The sequence below is a fragment of the Phoenix dactylifera genome, chromosome 2 (assembly GCF_051530095.1).
Source record: "Phoenix dactylifera cultivar Ajwa chromosome 2, Ajwa_hap1_PhDact_Kaust_v1.1, whole genome shotgun sequence".
Classification (NCBI taxonomy): domain Eukaryota; kingdom Viridiplantae; phylum Streptophyta; class Magnoliopsida; order Arecales; family Arecaceae; genus Phoenix; species Phoenix dactylifera.
Genome location: NC_143191.1, coordinates 6,641,217 through 6,659,647, shown reverse-complemented (window position 1 = coordinate 6,659,647; position 18,431 = coordinate 6,641,217). Strand labels below are relative to the sequence as shown.

The following is an 18,431-nucleotide window of genomic DNA, read 5'->3' as shown; positions in this document are numbered from 1 at the left end:
GGTTTTGTTCTGGGATTTTATGTGCTTCTTCTATATGCTTGAGCATGCTTGGACCAATTAAAAGGAAAATGCTTGTTGATGAAGCATTTGAACTTGTAAATTTTCTTGATTAAGATTATTGTCGTAAGATAATTGCTTGTCCGCTTGACTGGTTTAGTTAACAGTGAGATAGCCAAGTTGAGTCTGATATTAATATAGATATGGCCAATTTTACCTAAAGAAAAATTCTGCAAATTATTTGTCTTCTTTTTATTGTTATTGTAATCCTTAATGTCAAGCTTATATACTAGTTATCTGTAATTGTTTTATTTCAGTTTTTGATAATCATTATTTGTGGGGAAAAATGATGAGTTTGATCTCCCTCACAATCATGAAGTTGAAATGATCTCTGTAAATGGATCAGGTTATCTGTTCTAACCCTTTTTTGTGAGATTGTTGATGCCATCAATTCTACCTGCAGTTATTTGTGAAGAATGTCGCCACTTCGTTATTATTAGTCATCCAGTTTAAAGGATGAAATGTAAAGAAGAATATTCAAGAAGCATTGTAATTTATAAATTTCTTTCATCCTGATATTTTGATCTTTTTTTCCTGGTTTTTATTGTGTGTGTGTGTGTGTTGGGGGGCCGGGGAAGGGGGGGGGGGGGGGGGTGTTGGTAAGGTGCTGTGATTTTTAAGAGCCTGATTTGTACAATGATTGTAGTCATTTTGGAATATGCCTGATAGTGATTGAACTATTCAAAAAGCTCGTAATTATCTTAAACTAACATTAAGTACATGAAATGTACGTGACCTTGCATATAAAAGATGCATGATAGGGATGGTTGAGATGGTCCAGATTTCAGAATGGGAATGGTAATTCTAGAATGGGCACTCAGAACAGGGTAGAAAAGGAAAAGGCAGAGCAGCATCACAGAAAAAGGTGAGAAATGGAAATTTTTGAATCATAGAGACTGCAAAAATTGTTGTTTTGTAGTTGAGCTTGCGTTGTGAAGTTTCAACCCCAAAGTTCGCATCAGAATAGTAGACAGAGATTAGATTAATGTACTCAAACCACAAATTAATGTTCATCATTTAAGAGCACTAATGACCATTGTAGCATCTCTCCAATATACCCCACTTTGATCTCAACGACCATGGAGGACATGAGGCAACTGCAAGAGGAGCAGAGGATATGTCAGTGCCACAGCTTGCTAAAGTATTGGAATTTGTAGCTGCACACACTCCTTCAGTTTTTGGAGGTTCACCTCGTGAACCTCATTTCTCTGCCTCCTTTGAGCCCTTCCTTTCTTCTTTCTTCACTTGAGAGCAAATTAGGACATGATAGGGCCCATAAGGTTTTACAGCATGCTCTTTTGCTCTCATGGCTTGCGCCTAAACCTGATCTGTTCTCTAGATCGCAGCTAGACCCAACTGCTTGCTCACAGTTATTGTTTAGCCAGGAGAGAGGGGAAAAAGGAATGATTGTTGACCCACCTGGATTTGGCCGGTGTTGCTTGCTTATTAGGTTACATGGGCTCCGGCAGGATGTTCATCGGGTACAGAGTGAGCTGCCTACAAATAGCCATTTGGGTGTGTGGGCTCAAAGCTGGTTAGCCAAGGGACCACATTTGCCTGGATATTCTGAGAATCAATTTTTGGATAAATGAAAAGAATAAAAGCTATCATTATTGTATTACTCTTATATCTTCTAGACATTATTTAAATCCCTCCCCATGTTTTTCATACAGGTTTGAAAGCTTAATCTTAGTTTCATTGCCATTTACATTGTCTTATCTTAAGGCAGGATATTTTCTCCAATGAGTAAGAAAAGGGGCTATATCATCAATTCTAATCCATAAGCGTTCTTAAAATAGTGGTTCAAATTATATTTTAATGCAATCAATGTGATTTACAATTATATATGCACATTTTAGTAAGTTATTTCTTTTAAAGGTAATATATGCTGCAGATTTAATTGTTTATGTCTGTTATTTGACATTATTCTAATTTTAAACTTTAAGCTGTCCAATTGCATGTTCATTTACTAGAATACATGATCTGATTTTAGCTATTAGTTTAGCACATCTCATCTTATCTGTATTTCTAAAATGCAAGAAGGGAAAAAACACTGTATGGCCACATGATAATTGACCGGCGGGAGTTACCATGTTATGATTCCTTCTTGGATTGCTAAATCTGAACCAGAATGATCCAGCAACAGCTTTCTGGATCCTATAACTGTAAGGTTCCTTATTTGCCTTCTAGATTCGGTGAACTAAAACATTTGGCACAAGTGTGAAAAAGGAATCTTCATTAATAACTTTCTCACATTTTTACTTGCAGCTATAGTCATATTAGCATTTAATCAATTAATTGAAGGAAAATACACATTTTTCTTACTTCTCCTAGAAGATAAAAATATTTCATGCATGGAGAAGGAAAATTTAATTATATATCAAGGGAAAATACGAGAATATTTTCATTTAAACGATTCAAACATAAGCTTTGCTTTAGTACAATCAATGATGCTGGAAAATATATGGGGGACAAACTTCTGAGGATTTTAAGAAGAGACTAGAGCTAATCTTAATATTTGCTGGTTTCTCTTTTGAAAAAGATGGTGTTCACTTGGAGTGTGATGAAGAAGGTAGTAAAACCTCTGGTGCTTGAAACTTTTTTTGGGTACAATGTGAAACCATGGTTTGCTTGGCATCTTGAGACCTACTATGGAATGAATAAAGAATTTTGGATGTTGCTGGAATCTGTTAAAGCGATGAAGTTCTCAGGTTAAAAACTTAAATTTGAGGGAAATTTAGGTACTTCAGGAAGATCAAAAGTTGTATCCTTCTAGTATATTTTGCATCCTAGCAGTAAAATTTAGCTCTATAACTATATATGTTATTTTTTGACTTGTATTTGAGAAGCATAATGCATCTCACAGACTTCTAATATATTCTGCTAAACAAGGTCATCTACTTATCAAGCTCTAGTTAATCAAATCATTAAGTAAATCCATGTTAATCTTGAGAAATCATCTATAAAAGCAACTAAATAATGATATTCATAATAAGAGATGACTAGGACCCTAGACTGCTGAACAAAATAGTATAAAAGGACTTGAAACTCAATTTACAATTCTAGACTTAAGAGGAACTCAATGATGTTCCCTTAGTTGACAAGACTCACAATCTAATATCACACGACTCAAGGAAGTAATTTCTTCAACGTTGCTAGTGATATATGCTAAGACAACAATGTCATTGTAAAGGTGATAGAGATGAATGCAATTCAGCTGGATCCATGCTATCATCAAGATAATATAGACCTTTGGAGATCTTGGAACACATAATTAGTAGGATAAAATGTTATTGAGCAATTCAAAGCTTTAGTAAGTTTACTAAGAAATAACAAACTAAAGGGAAGTTTTGGAATATAGAAGGATGAGGAGTGGTAGATCATAGACTAGCTACACAAGTTCAAGTGCAATCAGCTAGAGTAACACATGGAGAAGTAGAAGAGGGCTAGAGTAACACATAGAGAACCTCTCATATGATCTAATATGCCAAAAAAATGATCCAAGAAGAGTGAGAAACAAGACAAGCTATAGCTGTATCACTAAGCTAGAGTAGCAGTGGATGTAGATGACTGCTAGCGAGATTGTGACTGAGCAAGTAGGAACTTAGCATACTTTAGCTTCGAAATAGACACCATTTCATCATTGTTTAAAGGAGAATCACCGTTATCATCGAAATAGGATGCATGATTGGCAGAACTAGTGGGTTTCCATGAAGATCGAAGTAATAATCAATAGTATGTCCATTCAAGCTACAAAGTACACACTTACAGGAGCCATGACCACGATCACAATTTTTTGAATCACGACCACCTCTATTGCCACCCTACCATCTCTACTACCACCACCATGTTCACCTCCTCCACCAATAGTGCAACCAAAAATAAGAGCAGATTGCTCTTAAATTGGACTAACTATGGAATCTAAAATGCAATCTCTTTGCAAATGAGCAAACACTTCTTCAAAAGAAGGTAGCTCCTTGTTGGCTAAAATTTGAGACCTAATAAAAACAAGTTCAGGTTTCAGGTATGAAGAAACTAGGGCTACATCCAACTCTTCTATTAGACTTCCATCTCCCATATTTACGGTTGTTCTTGGCTAAGTTAACCGGGGGTAAGACATGATTTCCTACCCCCTGGTACTCTAAATTTGGGTTCCCAATCCTCCCACCCTATATTGGCCCTCTTGTCACAATCCTGGTGCTCCCTTCTCCACTCCCCGCTCTTCTTTGTCATCTAATCTGACCTCAGCTTCGTCCAACCCTTCTTTTATCTCAATATCCGCACCCCCACTGACTTGTCTTACTAGTTTCTCTTAGACCTTGCCCTCTAATGAAACCCTACTCGTCCCCTTGGCATTGCTCCCCAACATCAACTTACTGCCCTTGCCCCTATCCTTTTTCCTTGGCGACTCCCTCCATGGCCATCTAGCTCTTTGATACCCACCTCCGTCACTAGTCTCTAGGCCCCCACATTTTAGCTGCTCGTGAGTTGTCATTTAGGGCACCCTCATCGGCAAGATCTAGGGCATTGGTAGGTCACCCGCTAGTTGAGGACCTCAACCCAGCCCACGCCACCTCCTTAAGAAGTGGATGCATGATTGTGTCATCCTCAACCGGAGGCTTCTCACGATGGCATACTGCAGCGAGGTGGTGTATGACCTAGACCTAGTAGCGAAGGTGCCATCGGAGTCCATGCCAACGGCACTCGACCTTAGTTGGAGGGGGGTCAATAGGTACTCTAATGATGGTTTTAGAAGTTAAAAATAGTCGAGAGAGATAAGGGGTGATCTCTTTTAAGATGGAGGGTGGCTTATTTCATCACAAACTATAAAGAAAATGACCATCCACTCATCTGTTAGAGTTAAGCTAACCTTATGGCTATTTTGTGAATAAATAAGACATTCTGGGTCGATTTGAATGAGGGTAGGTTAAATATACAATATTGACAAATTATGGGTATGATATGCAAAAAATTATCAATATCGACATATTTTTCAACAAGCAAGACTGTCTTTGGTGTCTTTATTTGAGCAAGTTCCTCTTATTTTTCACCTACATTACATGTACTAAATATTAATTTACATAATGAAAACTAAATATTAATATAATATTATCAAACACCTCTCAAACTGTTAGATGTTTTTGTGATGTGTTTATGGAATTCTGTAGACTAAAACTTAATTTTAAATTACCAACCATTTGGCAAAAAGAGAAAATGTCAGTAGTAAAGGACAAATATAGCAACCAATCATTACTGCTATGAAGATAAAGAGAGATTTTGTTAAGCACCACGGGTGTGTCTTAGAGTTCCCACCCACCTTGCAAATATCATGGCATCCTTAATATTGCATGAGGGTGCAATAATTGGTGCACTCACCATTTTCTCCTCCTTGTATAATTAAACTTAATGGTCTGTAATTAATATGCAAGACTGCCTCCTCCCCACTCTCATTCCTGGTAGTCTCTCCATTCCTCTTCATTTCTCTCGTCTCTTTCTCTCTACCCAAAATTTCTAGGGTTTCACCATGGCAGGAACTCCTCCTTGTTAAACCCTATACCCTAAGAAATAAGAGAGAGCGAGAGAGGAGTGATGGATCTCCAACTCCTTCTCTAATCCTTCTTCCTCCCTTCGGTCCTCGCCCATTCCCCTTCTTCCTTTCTTTACCTTCTTTATTTGATGTATAATACTTGTACCTCATTTTCAGGTATAATTTTCATGAAATGGTCATGCCAATCTGGTTTCTGCTTGACTCTCTCTCTCTCTCTTTCCCTCACCCTCTCTCTCACTCACTGCTTGCACTATATTGTTTTCAGCATTTTAAGATGTGAATAAGCACATTTTGGAAGGCAATGCTCCTTTGGTAGCATCTTCACTTCCAGATAAACCCAGTTCAGATGCTTTGTTGTTGATCGTTCATCAGTTGCATATAAGCCTTATTTTGTAAAATCAGATTTCTTAGTGATAATATGCATGAAATATCTGATGTAGGAAAGCCAAGGCAAGGAAGTTGTTTTACTGCCTTTTATTAATGCATTTTTTGGAATACTTATTTGGAAAGTGAGATTCAAATAGTTTTTGTTGAATCTTCACCTCAAGCAGTTGGATCGAGTTGCTTCATGGTAGCTGTCTTGAATTTCTTGTTAGAAAACTTTATATTTGTATTTGTTACTAAACTTTTGTTGTATTTAACAATCTAGGTTTTGTGTCCTAGTAGCTTGACTTTTTGAGTTCTAAATTGAGTACCCGTTGGTTATTACCTTATAATTTTATGTATGTTCTTTCAGAGAGTTCTTCAAAATAAAACAAAGATGGGCATGCAAAATCAGCAAGAAGAAGCTTCTTAATGAACATAATATTCTTCACCATCAGCTTGAAGAATGCAGTATTAACTTTCTTATATGAGAAGAACATAAGTTCACAATTAGTCCATCACTGCCCAATGCTTTATGTCTCCTGACAACCTTGGACAGCAGGTTTTGCCTCCTCCTTGCAGAGATAATTTTCTTCATTATCCATTATTATCTGATCAAGTATTTGGTTTTAACTTCTACATTTGTTAACAAACCAGTAAAAAAGATTTTGTGTTCTTGTGTTCCTTTTGCAATAGTCATTTTCATACTCTTGATTTCTGTTTATGCTAGTCATATTCTTTTAGTGTCGTGTGAAATAAATATAATAAACAAACAGCATGGTAATAATGTTCTCTACAGATCATCAGGTTTTTACTCTGGTTGATTGGCTCATATCTTGGTTTCTACTCGATAGAGAATAAATACCTGAAATATTTTGCAAATAACAAGAATTTTGGGACAATGCCTGATGCTATATTGCAACAGATTTTAAACGAAATCATATGGTTCAGTAAGGAAAGATTTATAGCACAGAGCAAAAGGCATTCCTTGGTAATTTCATGAGTGATAGATCATGAGGAAGAATGGCCATATTACCAAAATAATTTTGCTTTGACTGATGAATCACCTGTCAATTATGTTGAGGTTTAGTTTTATCTCAGAAAATAATCCCTGGAGCTTCAGCTAGAGGGGACATGAAGTTGGGTATGCGAGAATGAGATAGACCACTGAAGAGTCAATGATTACAACATATTTGACTAAAGTTCTTGAAGTTTAGAAGACAGGCTGAGAAGCATGCTACTGGAATCCGGGGTTAGATGCAGTTTTGCTAGTCCTGTGACTTTCCATAAATAGCAGGACAAGTTGAACTTTTCATGAGTTTTTATATTATGTATGAAGTCCATTTTTTTCCAATCTAAGGGCCAATTTCCAGAAGCAGCTAGCAGAAAGACACCAATAACATGACATATGTGGACATGCTTATGCAGTCAAAGGAGTGCATAATATTTGAGTGCCTTTTCTCCATTTCCTAGCTTGCATAATTAATTGGATGGCTATTGTACCCCAGATGTGGGAGGTGCTTTCTTGTTGAACTGTTCCCAGTAAAGGAGTCCTATCACCCATGGAACCGGCAAGAATTTTAAAATTTCTTGGGATCATATGAGTTGTAGAGAATTTATGGTCTCCCTCCTATTGATGCTCATATTCATGGCTCCATGATGTCATTTCCAGATTTTGAGTCACCACATGGCACTATGAGAGGTATTTAATTGCATCTGTCTGTGCATGTATGGGTGTAGTGTGAAAATCCCAGCAAAATGATGGAGGTTGGGTTTTGCAGGACAAGCTGGGTGAGAAGCTATTGTGCCTAAAAATCATGTATTTGACATATCATCGTAAATTACTGATCACTTGAATAGTAGAACAACAAGTAGAGAAACTGAAACATTGCATCTGATGAATCTCATATGCCATTAATAACTCTTCAACATAGATTGGAATTACCAGAGGACTCACATGCATTTTACTGAAAATTACTGATATATGGAAGTATGGAACAAAATGTAAAGGTGATGTTTGGTTATTTGAGCCCTACTGAACTCCGAGTAAAATGACTAATGTAATAGCAACAGTTTCCAGAAATGGCTGCTTATACATTTAATAGCCACTCATACGACTGTTTGTGTCTAATCATTTTGGATGCTTTTAAATAGTCAATCAGCCATTTACTGCACTAAATCACATAATTGATGATCTAGCACTAGATTTTGAAACTTCATGTGTGAGTAGATAATAAACTTAATTACTAATCTAATATTAAATGAAATTAAGTACCTAAATCTGATACTTTAGATTGGATTTCTTACTTGAGTGTTTGCATTTCTAAATCCACTCATATTTGTCTTCCATCCTGTTACTCATGTAGTTAATGGTCATGACATGCCATTTTTATTAAAATTAACTTTCTGGTAAACAAATCATTACTTCTATTTTATTAGCTGCAATTGACTTCAAAAGCATTTAGTGTTATCCTAGAAACTGTTTAACCAATTTGACAACCATTTGCTACACAAGCATAATTCTTTATCTGGTCTGACATGCAATAACCATGTTGCATTCATATTTTAGGTGCAACACTACACGATAAGGCAAGTTTACATTGGGACATGCAATGTTGGTTAGGTCGGTAATGCTTTAGCATTTTCAGCACTACGAGATCTCATCTTCTCCTCCTCTTCTCTCTCTCTTTTATACATCCAAAGCTGCATGATAACAAAATTGTTTTTACATATATAATTTGCAGCGGAGTAACAAGGTCACTTACTTCCAAGTTTTGAAAATTTTCAATTCTGGATTTATTAGAAACAAACTCATTTTTGGCCAAAATTGATTACTTGAGCTGAAACAGCCTGAGTTTTGACTATTTTGCAATTTTGGGTAGTTGGCTGAAACTGACCGGTTTGGTCAAATTTTGATGGTTTTAGTCACACCTAACATATGTAAGTTACAAAGCAAGTATAGTTTTGAGAATGACAAACCAAACTTTCTGTGTAGGCACGACTCATGGCACAGGATATTAGCATACAGAAAATGCCAGAGAAGCAACTCGTCTGAAAATCTCAATTTGATCAGCATCGATCATGGTGACATAATGGATGACGACATGCAAAAAAATTATGCCAGATAATATCATAGACAATGTTTAAAGACTGAGGAAGCACATAAGTCAGTCATCCGACTTGTTCTCAGAAACTGTTAGTGAACCAGGGGAAGATGGAGATGCCATTCATTCCCTACGGTAAAGCTATTCCAAACAGGTTCTCTCAAAGTTGAGGCTGTGGAAAATTTCCTTGATTTTGACAGTCAAGGAAGATGTCATTTGCATGGGAAACTATAGCAGACAGGTTCCTTGAAAGATGCCTTGGGGCTGAAGCATTTTCAAGATGCGACAGCCAAATCGCTGAAAGTTATCTGCGTTTCAAATGGCAAGTTAACTGCACTTGTATATCTGGGCTACCCTCCTTTCTAAAGAATATTGCTCCCTTGAGACTTTGTTTCATAATTTATCAATAGAATAAAAAATATTTTATAGGAAACTGCTTTTATCATGGACTCATAGCTTAAAAGCTTATGTTAGGAGGAATAGCCCAGACTAATAAACTCGTGGCATTCTTTTTATCAGTCAGTGTAGGACTATGATAACCTCCTTCACTCAATCTCGTGACAAGTCGGCTCATCTTTGAGGGAGGGAGGCCTACCCATGGCTCTGATTCCATCCTTCTTGACCCCAGTATACCTCAGTGAGGCGCTCACATGACCCAAAAAAGATGGCGATGCATAATGGGTCTAGCTTCGAAATCACTTGTTACAAATTCGCAGCCCTAAAGCTTAGGACCGACTTAGGGTAATAAACTCATGTGGTGCCTCAGAACAGGATTATGGCACTTTGCTCTCTTAGAAGTTCTTTATGTAACCCTTCCAGGGGGTTGAGATGCAGATAGGTCAGGCATAAATTGTGCAAGGTTTTTTTCTAGTCTAACAAGCTTTTAGATCTACATTTAAAACCCCCCATGAAACGACTGTCAAACTAGGGTGACCATCGCAAGTCTCCCCAACTTCCTCAGGACGCGTCCATCGCAAGTGTAGAATAATTGTAACAAAACATTAAAATAAACTGGAAATAAACCACTCAAAAAATGAAAGTATACCCAATTTAATAAATGATACAAATTTTTAATATGATCATACATGGATGCATGGCTCTCACACCATATTTGTGCGGTTGCTTTTTGTGGTCTTCGAACCTACAACCTCATGGATAAATAACGCATTGCACCGCAGGAAGTAGAGCAACTAAAAGACCCTCTCAAAATTGAAACGAAACAAAGAATGGCAATGGCAGCTGGTGCCTGGAATTGTGGGATTGTTATCCTACGCTCCTCCTCCTCTCTACGTCGTTGCTATACTCTGGTGAAGCCCTCAGTCCTCCTCGACCCTAAAACCCAAAACACCTCTTTCACCTCCGCCTCCTGTACCCAGAGGAAGACGAGGCCAAGGAGGGTTTGCTGCTCTGCACGCCCCGATGGACGGCAAGAAGCCGAAGAAGGAATCGAAACCATCGACGATGCGCTCCTCTCTTCAGTCAGATTTCTTCTTCTCTCATCCTTTCTCGCAGTTATTTTGTTTATTAGGGGTTAAAAAGAGACCACCTTTTAGAACTTTGGATTTATCAATGGAAGAAAATAGGCAAGAATTTTCTCTGCGCGTTCATAAAATTTGACAATTTTATCGACAAAAAAGAATAAATTTACAATTATTTCGTCGAATTTAAATTATATCCACGGTTTTTATCGAGAGAAGCCCATACGGAGAGAGAGAGAGAGAGAGAGAGTAAATTGCACTTGTTCGTGTTAGTCTTCTTTTTTTCCTTCACTTTAACTGGACTTAGGGTTTACGGCAGGCCCCCCCGTCTTGCCTAGAATTGTATTTTGTAAGCAGCCTCAAGTTTAGCAAAGGGCCCGCACTAGGTTTGGAGTAGAATTAGAGTTGTAATACCTTATAATTGCACCTTGTGATGCTCAAGAACCATAGCAATTAGGTTCGTTCCAATTAGTTCTTCGATTCTTCACATTTTGCAGTTACCCATTTGCTTCTCGCTTGTCGAGACATTGAGGAAGATTGAAGAAAGCAGTGAGAGCAGGTGTGAATTATCTTAAATGCTGATTGGTCTTGCTTGGACCTGTAAAGCTCACTCAACTAGAAGGTTCATTTAGAAAGCTTCTCGGCCAAAAGGAGAGTGTCACTGGTTGCGAACTGGATGATGATCTTTTGGTCTTTATTGTACATGCAAAAATGCAACATAGTATTCTGTGCTAGATGAGTTAGTTTATTCCGTGAGCAACATTCCATAATGATGTCAATGTTGGGCCAGAGATATTTGAGGAATCAAACCAATTAGTATGCATGCTTAGTCTGGTGCCTCTAAACACGATAACAGTGGATTGCTGCAGTCTTTGTGCTTGAAACAGGAAACAAAGGTAGTTTAGGGCCAGTTGGTATTTCCTTTGTTTTCGAATATCCAAGAAGAAAATGAACCAGACTGAACATCATGTACAATGAAACTCTTTTATTTTTTTCTAAATTGTTTGTGAAATCTTCAAAGCATTTGCAAGTAAAGATTTATGGATTTCAAAAATATATATAAGCAAGGAATATCAGGAGTTTCCTGCAAATGCTATCTTCCATATCAATCTTATGTGGTATTTTCATTGGCATGCATCAAACTGAATTATATTGGTGAACCAAGCAGATTAGGCTGAGTCAGGTTTGACTTTGGCCATTCATATAAGCTAAGCCTTGAGCTGGGCATGGATCAGAAATAGCACAGGAGCTTTAATGTGTCTCTTTATATAGTATTCATGTTGTTTTATGTAACAGTATTTAACATTATATATCCAACATCTTCCCTGTCTCTGCTTCATTACATGAACACTCATGGTGGGTGAATATCTCCACGTGGCGAACTTCTCCATTTTCCTCTGACATGCACAGCAGGTGCTCAGATCTTATAGACATAACCTTGATGAGAGTTATGAAACCATCCTAGCCTAATGCAATATAAGTAGACATAAGATCTCTACTTTCTTTCCCCCAAGTAGAGATCCTATGTTCTTGTATTTGTTATATGTTTCTTGCTTTCCTTAACTAAATGGCATATTCTATTTACTCAAAAAACATTTAGTGAAGCTGCCATCACTAAAAGCCACATATCTTTAGATTTGTTGTATCTTTAGAGGTAGTTAAGCCCCAGAAGACCTTGCTTGTAAGGCAGCTGGTGCTTATCTCGGCAGCAGAAATCTCATTGTCTCATTCCCTCATGCGCTATAACTTGTCTATTATTTTGTGACTAATTAATTCGGGGTATTTATGCTATGACCTAGCTGTCCTCATTTTGATGCCTCTTTTTCTACACAGTTGATCATGGGATTGAAGGCAAAGATGAGAATAAACTGACTATAAAGAAAATAGGATTACAGTTGTTATTGTATGATCAAGGGTTCAGAAATGATGATGAGACATGGACAAGAGGCAGATACGACATTGAACTGACCAAACAAAAGGGAAAGACCTTGACCATCGCTACTTCTATTTTCTAAGGAAAAAATTGAAAGGAAAAAACAAGTGAATCATGGTTATCCAGGGCCAGTGTATGTGAAGTTGTTTCTAAATTCTAATTGAATGCTTGAGGAAAAAAAAATACAAAGATGCTTGGTTCCATTCATGTTGGCATCTTTCCACTCTCAAGATGAAAACCCACTCTATCATGGTTATCCTGGGCCAGTGTATGTGAAGTTTTAATGTTGCAAAGACCTAAGACAATCATCTGTATAATGTAATGTTATCCTTTCTTGGATGATAATTGGTAAATCAAGATGCATCATGAATATAAAAGAAGAGTCACTTGGCCTATGAAGGAGACCATAGATGTGTTGTCTTTGTTTTGAAAATATGTTCTTTTTGAATTTTTGATTGTTCTCTTTATCTTGCAATCCACCATGGATTCATAGTAGAACTTAATTTTTTACATGCTTCTGTGCTTGCACAAAACAGGATGATTTTGGTTACTTGTGGAAATTGGCAGCTGGGTCTGTTGGCAGCGGTGCAGCCATTAAATATGGAAGCATTCTTTTCCCTGAGATAACAAGGCCCAACATAGTACAAGCTCTGCTAATGGTTTCACTACCAGTACTGGTGGCTGTTCTGATCTTAATCAAGGAGAGTAGAACGGAGAGCCAAAGGGAGGATTTACTCTAGCATTAATGTGGAATCCATCCTCTGGTAAAATCCGCATGACTTTTGATATCTATGCTTCCAAGTTTTAACAGATTTCTGTTCATTGTTCATAATTTTATATATGTGAACTTTTTTTGCTTTTGAAAAGGTGACTGGGATTAAATATTGATGTGATGTTGTCAGTGTAGTGCATGATTGACTCTGTTTATGTAAAACTCTGGTTTTTTTTCTTTTCTCCTTATTTAATTTTTGGTCATGTCTTTCAGTTTTGGTGGACTGACAGCGCTATAAAGTTTGAGAAGATGATAGAGCTGGAGTAAGTTTATTTCGGTTAGTTGATGCCTTTCATTTTCATATTTCTTCCTCCTTAGATGTAGGTGTTACTGAGAAAGTCCTGTAGAAACTGATGGTTCAAGTATGATACTACTAGAAAATAAAGAAATGTTTATCATGTAATTTATATCTTGGTGCTTTGGGGATATCAATTTCAGTCCAGTTTCAGTTTTAGGTATCTGGGAAGGCATGAGGAGATTGAAGCATGGAAGTACTTCTTGTTTAATCCCTGGAATTCAGTTGTGTGGCTCTTCTTAGTTGCTATTCTTTTGGCTAGGTAAAACAAGGTCCTGTTGTCTTGTATGTCATCTTTTTTCCTTTTCCTCATCTATTCTTCCTGCATAATGATATCTTTTCTTTGATGCTTGGCATCATGGGTAATGGAGCAATTCGTGGTGCTCAATTGCCCAGTTCGATTGAACTGCACCTGACTATTGCCACAACTTTATACATAGAAATCTCAAACAATGTATTTTTTTTTCTAATCCATTCACCAGTATTTTAGATTAAACTGTAGATGTGCTTGTTTTAGGCTGATCAGAAGCTTAAAGTCTTAAATTCTAGAGAATAATAAGTTACACATCTTAAAGTTACCAACTATTTCGGCATAACAGGTGCGAATTGGCATATCCAAAGAACATATATGCAGATTGTTTCCATGGTGATCTGCCCTGCTATGGTTCATGCACTCTTTTCACATGCAAATATTGTGCCCAAATCCAACTAAAGATTCCCCTCTTTTTCCACATGAGCTCGCGCCAAGAGTCCGCTGAAGTTATATAGTGTGCCATAAGCCTGCGTGAAGAAGAAGCAAGCAACTGGGATTCCAATCTTTTTCACGCGCAGAGATCATGCCAAAGTTCAGCTGAAGCCATGTATGCCCCAGAAGCCTTGGTTTTCACTCCTCGGCTCGCTTAGGTACAGCTCACGTTCTTTTCCGTCAAGCACAAGCCTTATTATTTGTCTCGATCAGGGGCTTGGGGCAAGACAAACCCAAAGAAAGTATAGGTTGGCTTCCAGCTCAACCTCAACCGGCATCTTGCTAATTAGATTTTTTTGTCGTGGCATCCTGTCCCTATTGTCCTTGCCAACTGCTTTATCTCTAGCAACAAAGATGATCCGAGGGGCAAAGAAGAAACCGAGACCAATTGATTCCTGAGTATAAGAAAGAGCGAGTAAAGAGCAGAAACAACTTATTTCAAATCCCATTGGATGATTTAGACGTTTTTGACTTGATTGATCAATGAAATTGCCTAAAGGATTAATGGAATTCTACTGCAGAACCATGTTTAAGTTAAAAGCAATGCAGCATGGTCCAGGAGAATAATATTACAAGAGAGAAATAACAAGGTAGTTGATCATGGTTTGCACATATATTAGGTAATATTATTAAATACTAATTTTAAGATGGATGTGGTACGTGAGCAGTTGCATATGCTAATGTGATATGTCCTTGGAATTGGACGTATTCTCCGCTTGGTGGAAGTAAACCAGTTGTAATCTACTGCCGGGAGTCTAGAGGATCTAGAATTTAGATCATGCGTGGGTTATACGCGTTTGTTGGACGATCACAAATTCTCAACGTGGATTTCCTGCTGACTTTTGTGCCAGATTTTTCCGACCATCAAGAAAGTACGATATTTTCCGACCGTTGAAATTTTTTCCACACAATAAACAGTTAGCAACCGTTTCTTGGTGCAAGGCCGTTACCATGATTTTGAAACCGTCGGAACATATGATATCTTTTTTTTTTTCTATCTTTCTTTTTAACGTGAGAAACATATGATATCGGAAACTACGGTTGCGGCCAAAGGTGGACATCTAAGAGCCTCCGCCGTTTCAATTTGTTCCAACTTATTTCTTGGTCAACTCCGTTACCAATTCAAAATCAAATTTAGTTGTACGATTTCGTGCGTCAGAGGAGTGTCAGCTTAATTATGAAGGCTTATAACCCAATCCTCCATGCTATATCGGCTTTCTAGAAAGAAAAAAAAAAGGAGTCATTATTCTATTCCATGGTCCAAGGACATGGAGCTTGGGGAAGCCTTTGGAGGCCTTAGGAATAGAATAGATGACGTGTAGGCCGCCATCAATGGGAGAAACGGTATTATAGTGTTCACGCGGTTTTGTGGGACCAGCAGTCTCTCCGTATCACGCGTACACTAGCCTTTCTCCGAGTAACTCTCCTCCCACGTCGCTTTAAAGAGCCTCCACCGCTCTCCCTCATCTCTTCTATTCTTTTATGAGACCCTTCTTTCCCTTCTTCATCATCTCCCCAAGGAGCTAATAACCTCTCTCCTCTCCTCCCCCTCTTGTCCTGTTCTTCTAAAATTAACCATGACTGCCCTCATATTGTTTGCCATCCTCTTCACTTGCGGCCTTATCAACTCCTACTTCTTTTTCCACCCTTCAAAGGTCTTGGAATGGCTTTGTTCGATTCTTCATATAGCTTCTTCCACTCCAAAGCCAAAAGAGAGAGCTCCGAAGGAGGAGGACAGGGAAGTGGTGGTTAACAAGGTAATATTCGACAAGCCCGACCTTGAGACGATATTTGCCACCTTCGATAAGGATGGCGACGGCTTCATCACTGCGAAGGAGCTCGAGGAGTCGCTCAAGAAGTTGGGGCTGTTCAGCACGAGAAATGAGATCACGAGCATGATGGAGAGGGTCGACACCAATGGAGACGGTCTCGTAGACATCGAGGAGTTTAGAGAGCTCTATGATTCGATAGGAAGAGGCCGAGGACTGGGGCGAGGAGGAGAGGATGGTGATGAGAGAGGAGAGAGAAGTGGAGAAGTGGAGGAGGAAGAAGAAGAGATGGAGTTGAGGCAGGCCTTCGATGTGTTTGACGAGAACGGGGACGGGCTGATAACGGTGGAGGAGTTGGGATTGGTGCTGGCTTCTTTGGGGTTGAAGCGAGGGGCGACAGTGGAAGACTGCAGGGATATGATAAGGAAGGTGGATTTGGATGGGGATGGGATGGTGAACTTTGAAGAGTTCAAGAAGATGATGAAGTGTGGAAAGATCTTTTGATGATGCAAGTGTATCACCTACCTCTGCAATATTGAGGAGATCATCTGTAGTTAGTGGACAAGGTGGTCTCTCTTCTTTGCCAATGGTGTCTATACCTTCAAAGAAACTTATTCTAACTCTTTTTTAGCTTTTTTTTTCTTCCTTTTTTGGGGTTGGGGTGGGGGTGGGGTGGGGAGGGTGCTTGGTATTACAATGTAAATCAAGTTTACCGTTTACCTTCTTTGGATATATACAGTTTTTAACCCTATCATATGTTTCTTGTCTTTGAAAAGTTTTCTGTTAGATGCTTCATTTGCTCGAAATTACCTGCTTAGCTTGCAAGATGCAATGGATATATAACATTGTCTATCTGGGAATCATATTCTATTTTGGCCAACTTGTTTAGCTGGGACAAGACTTGATGGTTATGGTATAAAGTGCTTATTTTGTGGGCTCATGATTTGTGCTTATGAAGGATGTAGGGATACATGTAAAATCTTATCTGATTCCTACTTCATCTTGTGTTCTGTCAAGTATAATTGAAACTCTTAAGGCTTACCTACATCATAAGCTCCAATTAGTCCAAGCCCATAAACAAAGTGTCCATTCCCATGTTTCAGATGTGAAGTAACTAGGATGTGTCAATCAAAGTTTGGAACCCACCATGAAACCCAAACTAAACACATTAGACCTAACATGAATGAATTGAGGATTTTACCTAAGGAATCTAAACTAATCCAACCTATCAAGTCAATGGGTCAGGCCTGGTCTAAAGTCTAGATCTAAACCACTTTGGGACTGCTTTAGGTCAAGATGGACTTAACAGCTGGACTAGATTCAGTTTGCTAGCATCCCTGCTTGGCAGAGAGCCTAATCAATTAAAAGCCAGGCGTGAGACATATCAAACTCTAATGAACCATGTAGCCGACCTGCATGTAGGCTAGTTGGGGATTCTTTTTCTTTTTTCTCTTTAACAGATGGATAATTAACCACCACATGATACACTATGTACATGATAAATATATAATTTTCAAGGATATCCGAATCTGGTTGGTTAAGTTCGAGGATGTTTTGTTTGACTTTTGTGCATTAATTTCTTGATAAACTAAGGTGAGACAAGGAGATGTGCTCTCTCTCTCTCTCTCTCTCTCTCTCTCTCTCTCTCTCTGTGATCAGTGGACTAAAGCAGTAGTTAAGTAATTATTTATATCACATTGGCAAAGATGATGGCAGGAAATGGCCGTAGTTTGCGTGTCAGCTGATGTATAAAAATTAAGGACAAGTAGACATGTTAGTGGTCCTATTACTGGAAGGTGTCAATGAGAAGGCATTGCACAGAAAGCAGCTAAGATAAGACAGGAATTTGATTTATAGTTTGTTACATTGGCAGTCATAGATCTCAAGAAACAACTCCAGGTCCTTAAGTCTTCTTGCTTGACCTAGCCTCGTGGATGGAGACAAAAGGATGGCCTGCAGCATCCAAGGCTGAGAATATTAAGGGGTACCACAAAGTAAAACAGAAAGCATTCCGTCTAGCATAATTTGCTTGCCTGCTTTTCCTTTTGCTTTAAAGAAGTATTGATGCCCCCTTCGATGTCGGAAGGATATATGGAATTCTATTCTTTGAACGAACCCACAGCCCATGCATAAAGCTTACATAGAGAAAATATGCACCATCTAGAAGTATCAATTCAGATTTCTTCATTGTAAGCCAAGATTAGCAGCAATCGAGAAGAAATGAATCATTACACGTGCAAAATTTAGCATGACCCTTGAAGAGAAATCTATTTTTCCTTTTTAAAAAGTTTTTCTTCTTTTTTTTTTCCCTTTAAGAGTGTCTAATTTTAATTCTTTATGTAAGCTTAGCACCACTTTTCAAACACA

General features: G+C 38.2%; 1 long non-coding RNA gene and 1 pseudogene across 4 annotated transcripts; both read left to right on the top strand.

The window, feature by feature from the left end:
- Positions 1-650: 650 nt before the first annotated feature.
- LOC103719531 (uncharacterized) lies at positions 651-12,434 on the top strand. Of its 4 annotated transcripts, none has more exons than XR_005513887.3 (5): positions 651-2,222; positions 6,342-6,530; positions 8,538-8,591; positions 8,964-10,550; positions 12,384-12,434. It is a non-coding gene; the product is annotated as an uncharacterized LOC103719531 (long non-coding RNA). The 4 variants fall into 4 exon arrangements; XR_015975035.2 differs by having other exon boundaries at positions 7,070-8,591; XR_015975036.2 differs by having other exon boundaries at positions 7,059-8,591.
- Positions 12,435-15,732: 3,298 nt separating this feature from the next.
- LOC103719528 (calmodulin-like protein 6 pseudogene) lies at positions 15,733-16,745 on the top strand (annotated as a pseudogene).
- The last annotated feature ends 1,686 nt before the right edge of the window (positions 16,746-18,431 follow it).